We start from the raw sequence: 12,163 nt of genomic DNA on the forward strand, positions 1-12,163 counted from the left end.
TCTTTGTTCTTTATTTTTTTTTAAATGAGAAAAAAAATTTATCTATCATTTGGGTGTTTTGGCCAATCTTAAAAATTTCTAAAAAATCTCCTACATCTCTGTTCATTTGGCCCAATATTCACCTGCTTTGCCAAAAGTACAACTGGGTCTCTCTTTTTTTTTTTTTAATTTTTTTATTCAATAATTTTTTATTTACATTTCAAATGATTTCCCCTTTTCTGGCCCCCTACTCCCCAAAAGTCCCATAAGCCCTCTTCCTTCTCCCTGTTCTCCCATCCATCCCTTCCCACTTTCCTGTTCTGTTTTTGCCCTATACCGCTACACTGAGTCTTTCCAGAACAGGCCACTCCTCCATTCTTCTTGTACATCATTTGATGTGTAGATTTTGTTTTGGGTATTCCAATTTTCTAGGCTAATATCCACTTATTAGTGAGTGCATACCATGATTAATCTTTTGAAACCGGGTTACCTTGTTGTATTCCTTAGCTGCCTGCAGCTATTACAAACTGGGTTGCTGGAATAGAAGCTGAGGGATGGATAGGAAAGGGGAGAAAAGAAGAAGGGCCAAGACAACGTTTCACTGATCAAGGCTGGAAACTTTAATGGCCCCAGATCTTTTAACAGTTTGGGCAAACCCTTCCCCACAGACTCTGGACTGAGTTCCAGTAGAAATTGTCTAGCTTCTCTTGGAGGTCCTTGTCTTTATTGCTCTGGCAGCTGGGTGGGTCACCTGCTTAATTCAGGAATTCCTAGACCTGGAGGAACAATGAAATTAACCTTCACTGAGCTTCTCCACCCTAGGATAAAAATTCCTGCTTTAACCTACTTCCCTATTATGTTCTAAAGGCAGATTCCTGCCTGAAGCCAGGGATTGTCCTTGAACAATGTCAAACTCCGAACAAGTGCATGGCTGCCCCAATATGGCTCTGTACATTACCTCACTTAGTATGATGTTCTCCAGCTCCATCCATTTGTCTAAGAATTTCATGAATTCATTGTTTCTAATGGCTGAATAGTACTCCATTGTGTATAGATACCACATTTTTTGCATTCATTCTTCCGTTGAGGGATACCTTGGTTCTTTTCAGGTTCTGGCTATTATAAATAGGGCTGCTATGAACATAGTGGAGCACGTATCCTTATTACCTGCTGGTGAATCCTCTGGGTATATGCCCAGGAGTGGTATAGCAGGATCCTCTGGAAGTGACATGCCCAGTTTTCCTAGGAACCGCCAGACTGATTTCCAGAGTGGTTATACCAATTGAACCATCCTTATCTCCTTGTACTAAGCTCAACACCAAATTGATCAGGAACCTCCACATAAAGCTAGACACTCTGAAGTTAATAGAAAAAAAATTGGGGAAGACCCTTGAGGGCATCATCAGTACAGGGGGCAAGTTCCTGAACAGAACACCAATAGCTTATGCTCTAAGATCAAGAATTGACAAATGGGACCTCATTAAATTACAAAGTTTCTGTAAGGAAAAGGACACCATTAAAAGGAGAAATAAGCAACCAACCAATTGGGAAAAGATCTTCACCAACCCTACATCAGATAGAGGGCTTATGTCCAATATATACAAAGAACTCAAGAAGTTAGACCCCAAAAAGACAAATAACCCTATTAAAAAATGGGGTACAGAGCTAAACAAAGAATTTTCACCTAAAGAACTTCAGATGGCTGAGAAGCATCTTAAAAAATGTTCAACTTCATTAGTCATTAGGGAAATGCAAATCAAAACAATCCTGAGATTTCACCTTACACAGTCAGAATAGCTAAGATTAAAAAAAGCTGGTTTAATCTTAGCATGAGACAGCAGGTGTTGGTGAGGATGTGATCTTTATTCTTTAGAGAACCATGCAGCTGCCGCCCTCACCTGGAAGCCATGGCCACCTTACCTGGAAGCATTCTGGATCTGCTAGACTTGAAGTGTTTTAATCTCAGTAGGTGACCTGCTAAGATTGGAGCCAGCAAGTTCTCAGACCTCTCCTTGAAGTCTGGGAGGAGGGCTTTCTTCCTAAGCTATATATTGACTAATATTTATTAAAGTTTTAGTCTTGATTAGTGCAATGTTGACTTGACTCATTTCTCTTTTCGCTGTTTCTCCATCCATCCCTAAGTTTCTCTTCCAGGAACCAGCCCCCAATAACAACAGAATACAACAATGAAGGATAAAAGGAACACAAGGAACTCATTATCAATATGGCTAAAGTATATATGAACTTGTATAGACTGCATCAGCTTGAAAAATCCTGCATGGCTATGTATCAGGTCCACTGCATATGTATTCTGGCTTCTAGTTAGTGTTTTTACGATATTTGTGTGTGTGTGTGAGTGAGTGAGTGAGTGTGTGTGTGTGTGTGTGTGTGTGTGTGAATGACTGTGTTTCTATTTTTTCTTGTGTCTCGTCTTGTGTTCTTTTCCTTCATTTTGTTCGGTTGGTCAAGTTCAATTTGTGTTAGTGTGATCAATTTATTTTTTTATCTTATTTTATCCCTCGGAATCTTTATTTCTTTTCTTTCTCCTAATGAGAGATAGGGAGTTGACATGATTTGTGAGGAGTTGGAGAGAAAATTAGAAAAGCAGAGAGAAGAGAATAAGTAATCTAGTTATACTATGTGAGGAAAAGTTATATAATAAATAAAAGGGAAAAATAAAATCTAAAATTACAAACATAAAACTCAATTTTGTATCCTTGTTTGTCAATCATGAAGCCTCCTTGTAAAATTGTCAATGTAGTCTTACGTTCCACTTATCTTTTAAATTTAGAAAACTCAATCTGTCATTGACAGTTTCAGCCAGGTTTTGCTATCCATTGATCATTCTATTTATAACTATCATACTGTCAAATTTTCAGAACAGAATTTTATCATCTATCTTTAGATCTTTCAGTGATTATTTAACAGCTTTCTGCTGGTCTTTGTCTTATTTTGAATGATTTGTATAGGTAAGTCCTCCTTCTATTGAGTTACAGCACTGTGTGTGTGTGTGTGTGTGTGTGTGTGTGTGTGTGCATGAGAGAGAGAGAGACAGAAAGGCATAGCAGAGACAAGGAGAAACAGAAAGTGAAAGAGGCAGAGAGACAGAGAAGAGTCATATCATCTTTAACTAGTTGTTGAGTTCATTCTGTATATTTCTTCACATCATCTACTTTTGCTATCAAATAAGGCAGGGTATAGACTGCTCAACTTTTTCCATTATTTTCCAGTTCTTTTAAAGAACTGTACAAATAAATATAATACTGAAATCACTGAATTTTCAGAAAATGCCCTGCAAAGGTTCTTTATAATTTTATTAGGAAAATAAATTCTTTGAACATGAGTATTTCTTTATAGTGAAAGGAGTTTCAAAACTTCTGTCATATAAAATATCTGATTTTAAACATGTTGACAGTATTGTTACTATGGTTGAACTTTTATCACACATTTTTCTTATTTTTAAATAAATAAAAACAAAGATAGCATGAAATTAGTTTCCCCAGCATGAAATTATTTATGGCAGCAATATAGCAAGATCATAGATAAAAGCCTAGCAATGCATGTGTCTGAGAGGCTGGGATTTATAAAGCTTGACTCTCCTGCATCTGGAGGTCGACAGCTGGTTATTATGTACACCTAATTTACCAGAGCGGTAAATACCACAAGTGAAGAGATCAATTCACCAAAGGTCTGTGGTTCAATAGGTTTAGTACTTTATCTTGGAAATAAAATATGGAATAAATTAGTAGAAATCCTTCCCTGCACTGCCTTGATAATATTAAAAAAAAAAATCCCCACAGTGGAAAAGGTACTAAATGAGGTGTCTTTAATATAATTATGTTGATATTAATAAACCCAGTTTGATCTGTTTTATGAAAGTGTTGTGGTAATATTAATGATGTTTAACCATATTACAATCCCTGGACAAATGACAAATTTTCATTCAATATCCAATTACTCGTTTTAAAAGAAAGTAAATCAATATGATTTCCTACTTTTCTGGATATTACAATAAAATCAAATTAAAGAATGTTTATAAACTGAAGAAACAAATCACAAAAGAAACAGATTTTCTTATTTAGAATTAAGCATTTGCCTTAACTTAGAACTGTAGCAAACATTTTAGAGTACAGATCTAGCATTTTAAGGATTATATTTTTTCACTGTGTGAATAACAAGAGATTATGCTATATAATCCAGCCTCTAATCTTAGTATAATTAACCAAATATTTATACATAAAATATTATCTACTTATCTGTGTACAAGGTCCTTGATAGACAATAGCTGATACAGCTAGATAAGACTAAGCAAGATAAGATAAGCTAGATAATTCCTCATTCCTCTTTACGCTTGATAGCATACTTCATTATTATTGAGATAATTTCTTAGATTAACTTTGCAATCATTAAGACAGTTTTGCTTTTTGACAGAAGAGTGATTGATAAGTTCTGATAAATATATGCAGCTTTGGTGTCACTACCAAGACAAATAAAACAGAGTATGCCACTGTCTCAAAGTATTATTTTGTGCCCATTTGTTCTCTCCATGACCATGAATTTCACATAGCCTGATGTTTTTGAGTTTTTCTGTTGCTAGTATATTGCTATTGTTGATGTCTTCTCTATTGCTTTTGAGGCTAGACCATACAAATATCAGACAGACAACTGTCAAAAGGAGCATTAATACATACGTTGGATTTACCTATGTGCACTTCCATTGTAATTTGGCAAGTTGTAAGTAATATGTATTATTTGTTTATAATTAGTAATAAATGCTACTGTTAAAATATAATGTCATAATTGATGTCACAATAGGCAATGATTTTTCTTATTCTTTATCACTGAAAACATCTACCTTCCTTAAGAACTTATGAGACATTTATTAATATCATGTATCCATTTCTATTTCTCCCTTTCCTATACCATATTTCATTATTTCTTAATTTTGGGAAGGGTTGGGTGAAGTTAATACTTCTTTTGACAACTTGTAACCACAATACACTTATTTTTCTGTGACATTTTTACCTCTGTGTTTCATTTTTACTTCTCTCCCTTTTACTCTCAGTAGTTGTTTCTGATGTCAATGGAGCTCTATGTGAAAAGGGGTTGGGGGGGCGTTCAGCTATGAACCACAAAGTCAGTGAACTTTCAAGGTGACGGCTGTTGAGTCTCTGGTTTTCTAGGGTTTGGTCTCCTACATATCCCCCTCTTGACTTAAATAAAGTTGGGGAGTGGCTATGGAAAGAGGGTCAGTGGAGAGCCTGTTTTAGGCTATGTGGTTTTGCCCCCACCTCCAGCACTCCAGCAACTAGGCCTTTTTAGATCCTAGTAGGGCATGGCCTCTGCCTTAGGCTATGTAAGTGGCACCCACTCCTGGAATCACGTTCCACCCCATTGGCTTCATCAGGCTCTTGGTAGTCATGATGGGCATCCAGGTAGTGGACTCACAATAATCCTGTCATGGAGTCACCTGGCAGCCAATAGGCAGTGTGCATCTGGCTCGTAGCACCACAATATTTCCCATCATTGCCTATTCCACAACTTATGGAAATAGTGGCCCTCAGCCACTATTAGGAGCCGGAGGTCACCCTCCCTGTCATTGATATTTCCATAGCCTACGGAACCAAGACAGCTCTGTGCCTGCAGCAAGGGGGGAGAACTGAAGGCCGAAGGTTGATGTCTCTGCGTCAGCAGAAGAGAGGTCTTTTGCTGAGCCTCAGATGTCTAGCCGATGGTAGTAGACTGCAACTGGTCTGTTTGAGGCAGAAACAATCTGTGCTTTAATGAAACTGGTTAATCTGTTAAAAACGTTTGATTTTTAACATTTTAAAAAGAATAGCTATAACACCCAATTCAATTATCTGTGCTGAAGCAAGGGGACACTCAAAAGAATAAACATGTGATCTAATTATATGAGCTTTACTCCCATAGTAGATGCATTTTTATGGGATGCATGTATAAATCTATAACAATAAAAATATGTATAGAGGCATATTTTTAACAATTTATCTTTTAGATAATAATTATTAATTTTGCCTAAAAAGGGGCTTGCCATATAATAAATCGACTATCAATGTTTTGCAATAGCCAACTTGATTGCTGTTTGAAACAAGGAATAAATGTTTTCTACCTTGAAAACAGAGGTTTAGGTCCTCCCAGGGCAAGCTTAAGATGAAGTTAATATAAAATAAAGCCAAATAATATATCCTAACAATCTTTAAAAATCATTTATGTAAAAATTCTAAAAGTCCTTAGTTAGGAGTAAGGCTTGTAACAAATATTCCATGAACATTATACACTGAAAAATTTAAGATTCTAGCTTCTTGTATTGAAATAGAGACAAAACATCTTTTCTCACTTAAGGTAAGGCTATTAGCCATTCCTTGAGGAAAAAAAAAACTTCTGATGAAATTGCTTTATTGCTTCTTTAAAGTTAGAAGCAAATCCTTTTATAATTATCAGAATGTAAAGCAAAAAACAACCCTTTAAATCCATAATAATTTTGTATGGAGTAGACAAGCCAAATGTTAATGCCTTTATAGCCTTATTGAACTTTCATAGATTTAAACTGCATTTTAAACCACACCTGGATAAGTATTTCAAGAATGTTCTTTTAGCCAAACACTCCCTAGGTGAGGCCTGCAAGGCAAAAACAGTTGTTCACAAGCTTCCTTACTAGCTTCCACTGAAATGTAAATTCTTTTTTTTGTTGTTGTTGTTGTTGTTGTGGTTGTTGTTGCACAATGACCCACCTTGAGTCCTTGGCAAGGACATTATATACAGTTCCTCAAACTTAACCATCTTGTAATCTGAGCCTTTTATCTAAGACCCCACCCAAACCCACCTGTCCTGTCCAGCAAGGACATTTTGAGGATTGAATAACAAAAGGAACCTATAATTCCAGGGTTCCGGGGAAAAATCCTACTTATTTCTTAGTAGTCAATTAGCCTGCTTGATGTCAAATAAATTTCCACTGAGATCTCCCTTTTAATCTTCGAGGGTTAAATTTTGCTCCTACACTTGTAGCCTATAAACTTGTGGAAAAGTGGCAATAGGCCTATAATGGCCACAGCTATATCACTCTTAAAATTATCTTAATTACAAAATATGTTAAGTATCGTGAGCCTTTAACCAAACTGCAAACTGAAAATTGCAGTCAATGACACACTGGCAATTTTTATTGCAACTCAATTTTTTCTTGCAATATTAGAGCACAACTACAACTTTGGAAGCAAATCCCAATTTTAAACAATCTATTTTCTTTAAAATCAATGGCCAATGCATTATTTTTACAGCACAAGATTTGTCTTCCTGTTCTTATGTTCAAATGTATGACAGTGTAACTTATTAAAGAGACATTATTTTAAATCATATTTCTTATAAGTCCAATCTCCAGGCCAAGATTCACACAAAACACCATGCCAATTTAGAAGTATCTTAGAGGCCTGTATTTCCTGGGTTGCGTAATGCCACTTGTAGCTAGTTAAAATGGCTCTGACACAGAATCACCAGTTTTAAACTAACCTTTTCTAAATAACACTATACCTTTTAAATCAAAGCCAATTAATTTATAACTCTATAATCAAGATATGTAAAACCTTATACCATTAAGACCAATTAAAAACAAGAATAAAGCGATTACATGAATTTCATAAATTAAACCAAAGTTTTCCCAAAACTTGAGGCTTCCTTCTCTAAAGCGGCTTTTTTCTCCAGCTGTGTTTGACTTCTACTTATGAATGTGAGGCACCTCAAATTACCTCTGTGTAAACTAGGACTGACAGGACTGCCAGCAAATAACATTTTTTTTACCATTTTTTTCTTTTTAACATAAAACATAAAAACGATCAATCATTCAGCCAAACAAAACAATGGACAACACAAACTGACACACATATGGACAAGTTTTGATGCAACAAAGACAAACAACAGACAGAGAGGGAACTTGATGTCCCAAAAAGATCCGAATATTTTAACCTGAACTAAGGAGATCTCCAGTAGCTTTCAGAGAGGAAACAGGACATCTCTTGTTTTCCTCTCCTCACCTGGAGAGTTTTGAAATAGCTTTCAACCATTTTTTTCCTTTTTTCTTTTTTTCTTTTTTTTGATACCACGTCCTACACATAGAAAAGCTGCTTTTCTGAAACCTGCTTTTTCTCTTGTTTAAAATTTAACAAGGGAGAAGGGGGTGGGGGGTGCCTGAACACACACACACATGTGGAGAGAGGTGGGAGGGGAGGAGAGCCCAGGAATTTTTTTGCAGTCCAGGCCTTACAAAGAACATTTTCTCCCTAAGAGAGCTCAGCTCAGGCCAGCTGTACCTGCACTAACTCCATGGCTGTGGACAATTTTTTAGCAGGGAAGGACCATTGGTTAATCCAGACATGAGAATCATCTTTCCATGTGATCTTATCTGCCTGGCATGCAGGGGGAGCAATGGCCCTTATGAAAAAAGGGTATTGTAACCTAGGCCTGCACAATTCATCTTGGGAGCGGTAGCTACCCACATGGGTCTCCCGTGTTCATTTTTGCCTAATCCCTGTCCAGGGAGATAGCCCTGGGAGAGCATTTGTTGAGCAATAACCTCATTGGGACTACACATAAGGACTTTCATTTGAGAGTGAATGTCTCTTCCCCAGAGGTTAACAGGCAGACCAGGGACCACAAAGGGCTGAGTAGAGCAAGTATTTCCTTCACTGTCCTCCCAAGTCAGCAACTGTGAGCTTTGGAGAGTATTTTTTGATTGTCCAATCCCCTGCAGATGGGTCAAAGAGGCTTGCAAAGGCCAAGTAGGGGGCCAAGCACTTTGTGAGATCTTAGTAGAATCAGTGCCAGAGTCTAAGATGCCCTCAAAGCTTTTACCATTTATTTTAAGGCTAAGTATAGGATAATCTCTGGTGATTGCCTGGACCCAGTAAAGGTCTGAGGAACCTGGCTGAGAGGGGCCATGCTGCATGCCTATCACTGGGTATAGGGTGGCAGGTCACGTGGAGGGGCTGGAACAAGCGCCAGTCGGTTGGAATTATGGTAAAGAGCAGCCTCCTCTGCCATGGCGGCTGTATTCTCAAGCCCTAAAGGCTCCTTATCATGGGGTCTCTTAAAGACTGGATTAATTAATGGCATATCAGAGGGGGATGGATCCCTCAGGTGGGAGGATAAAGAGAAGTCACAGGAGTGGATGGTGGGGAGTCAGACCTGTCTATAATGACCGAGGAAGATTTTGAAGAATTCTTTTTAGGGGAAAGCGAGGTCATTGAAGCTGCCTGAGACAAAGGGCAGAGGGAATATTCAGTGACCGACAAAAGCTGCTGTTTATCAGGGTCCTCTTTGCACTGTCTATTACATCACGAATGAGCCCCCAGTAAGATAAAACGGTGGCAGGAAGAGCGTCAGGGCCCTGCCTGGTCAATTTTTCATTTAGTTCTCGATCCACTTTTGCCACTTTTTATAGTGAATCTCTGCTCCATCTATGATGAACCAGGGGCATGTCTGATCTATAGAAATAAAATAATTTTTCAAGTCCTTCTTTTTAATTCAACTCCCCTTTCCCTGAGAGAAGCTTTCAGGTCTCTAATGAAGACTGCTTCTTTAGACAATGGCCCATTTCTTATGGGATGGAAATGAAAACTTACTGAAGGAAGCTTTCTCTCATGAGCAGTGAAAGTGCTTCCTCCCACTGACCTTTTTCCTGTGTCAGCCTTCTCCTCTGTTCCTCGAGCACCAGGTAAGGTGCCACTTGTTGTGACCCGTGGGACCTAGTAATTCGGGGAGCCGAGGAGAACCGAAGCCTGAAAGAGAGAAATTGGTGGGAAAGATGAGCGAGGCCAAGCAAATGGGGTGTTCTTTGTCAAGGCCTCTTTAATGAAATGCAAAACACCTGGTTATGAACCCCCCATAAGAGGAAGTAGGGAGGGGCTGAGGGGAAAGCTAAAGGCACAGAAAGAGGAAAGGTCATCCAGGGCGGAAGTTGACTCCAGCATCTGCAACTTTCCTGGAATGCTGGTTCCACCCAGACCATCCCAGGTGTTTGGCCAGGTAAAGAACCGGTTGATCAGCCTTGTGTGAAGAAGAGGGTGGAGTGTTCAGCTGTAAAACACAAGGTCAGTGAACTTTCAAGGTTACAGCTGTTGAGACTCTGCTTTTCTAGGGTTTGGTCTCTGACAGGCCTGTTATTGAGAGGCCGATAAACTTAGTGTAACATATTTACAACTCATATCTTGTTCGCAGGACAAATTGTGTATCAAAGGTTTTGTGGCTGAGTTGGTGCCTGATCCTCCACTGGAACTATTTATTGCCTGGCTACAGGAGATTGTTTTTTCAGGTTCCATATTTCTCATTCCTAAGGATCTTAGCTAGTATACTCCTTAGGGAGTTCCTATTGTACTAGGTTTCTAGCTTGTCCCAGAGATTCCCATACCCCATTACAGTTTTCTCTCCAAGTACTCTTTCCCTTTCTCCTAACCATGCCGGATTCCTTCTGCTTCAATCCCCATGCAGCCCCACAGAGTACCTGCTATCCATTCACACTTGATATGTACTCTTTTGCCCCCTCTCAGTGAAAATCAAGCATCCCACCTTGCTCCATCCATTTTACTTAGCATCTATAGGTCAGTGAATTTTTTCAAGATTATATAGTATATTAGAGATAATATCCATGTATAAATGAGTACAAACCATATTTTTCTTTCTGGGTCTGGATTGCTTCACAAGGAATGATCATTTCTAGTTCCATCTATTTGCCTGCATATTTTGTGATGCCATTGTTTTTAATAGCTGAGTAATATCTCATTGGATAAATGGTCCACATTTGTTTTTGTCTATTGTTCAATTGATGGGCATCTAGGTTGCTTCCAGTTTCTGGCTATTAGGAATAAAGCTGCTGTGAACACTGTTGTGCAAGTGTCCATTGGGTATGGAGGAACATTTTTTGGGTATATAAGAAACTGAAAAATTTATTTCCAAAGTGATTGTATAGGTTTGCACTCCCAACAGCAATGGAGGAGTGGTGCTTTTGCTCTACATTCTCACCAGCATGTGCTGGAGTTTAAATTTTTAATCTTAGCCATTCTGACAGGTGTAAGATGTAATCTCAGAACTGATAGATTTGCATTTTCCTGATGACTAAAGATATTGAATATTTCTAGTGCTTCTTGGCCATTAGAGATTCCTATGTTGAAATTAACTATTTAGATTGATAACCCATTTTTTAAGTGGCTCATTTGTTTTGGCAATATCTAGATTCTTTAGTTCTTTATATATTTTGAATATCCAACTTCTACTAGATGTCGAGTTGATAAAAGTCTTTGTCATTTTAATGGTGTCCTTTGTCATTTCAGTTTCATAAGGTCCCCTTCATTAATAGTTTATCTAGTCCCCGAGCTATTACTGTTTTGTTCAAGAAGTTGTCTTCTGTGTCAATGTGTTCAAGGCTAATCCCCACTTTATCTTGTATTAGGTGTAGTGTATCTGGTTTTACCTCGATGTCTTTGTTCCAATTGGATGTGAGATTTTTTTTTTTCCGCATGGTAGATATGGATCTATTTGCAATCTTCTATATACAGACAACTAGTTAGGTCAGCACTATTGTTGAAGATAGTGTCTTTTCTTCATTCTATAATTTTGACTTCTTTGTCAAATACCATGTGTTTCCCAGATGTATAGGTTTATTTTGGGATCTTTAGTGCAATTCCACTTATCAATGTTTCTGTTTTTATCCCAACATTTTGTGATTTTTTTTTTTTTTTGTTACTGTTGCTCTGAAAATGAGCTTGAAATCATGGATGGTGATATTTCCAGAAATCCTTTTATTTGTTATACAGGAATATTTCAGATATCTTAGTTTTTTTTTTTTATTTTTCCATATGAAGTTTAGTATTGTTATTTCAAGGTGTGAAGAGAATTATGATGAAGTTTTAAAGAGAATTACATTGATTTTATGGATTGCTTTTGGTAAGATGGCAATTGGCACTATGATAATCCTACCAATCCATGGGCATGGGAGATATTTCAATCTACTGATATCTTTTTTCAATTTCTTCAAAGAGTTGAAGTTCCTGGCATACAGGTCTTTTAAATGCTTGGCTAGAAATGTCCTAAGATATTTTGTTGCTATTGGAAACACTGTTTATCCCCTAATTTCTATCTCCAAATATTTATTGTCTAGATAAAGGCTTCTGATTTTTTT

At 37.6% G+C, this 12,163-nt stretch overlaps 1 long non-coding RNA gene across 1 annotated transcript in view; it reads left to right on the forward strand.

Annotated features, from left to right (window-relative positions):
• LOC127697517 (uncharacterized) overlaps window positions 1-12,163 on the forward strand; it is a 1,170,919-nt gene that overhangs the window by 499,721 nt on the left and 659,035 nt on the right. The window lies entirely within an intron of this gene.

This window comes from Apodemus sylvaticus, chromosome 12 (genome assembly GCF_947179515.1).
Source record: "Apodemus sylvaticus chromosome 12, mApoSyl1.1, whole genome shotgun sequence".
NCBI classification, from domain to species: Eukaryota; Metazoa; Chordata; class Mammalia; order Rodentia; family Muridae; genus Apodemus; species Apodemus sylvaticus.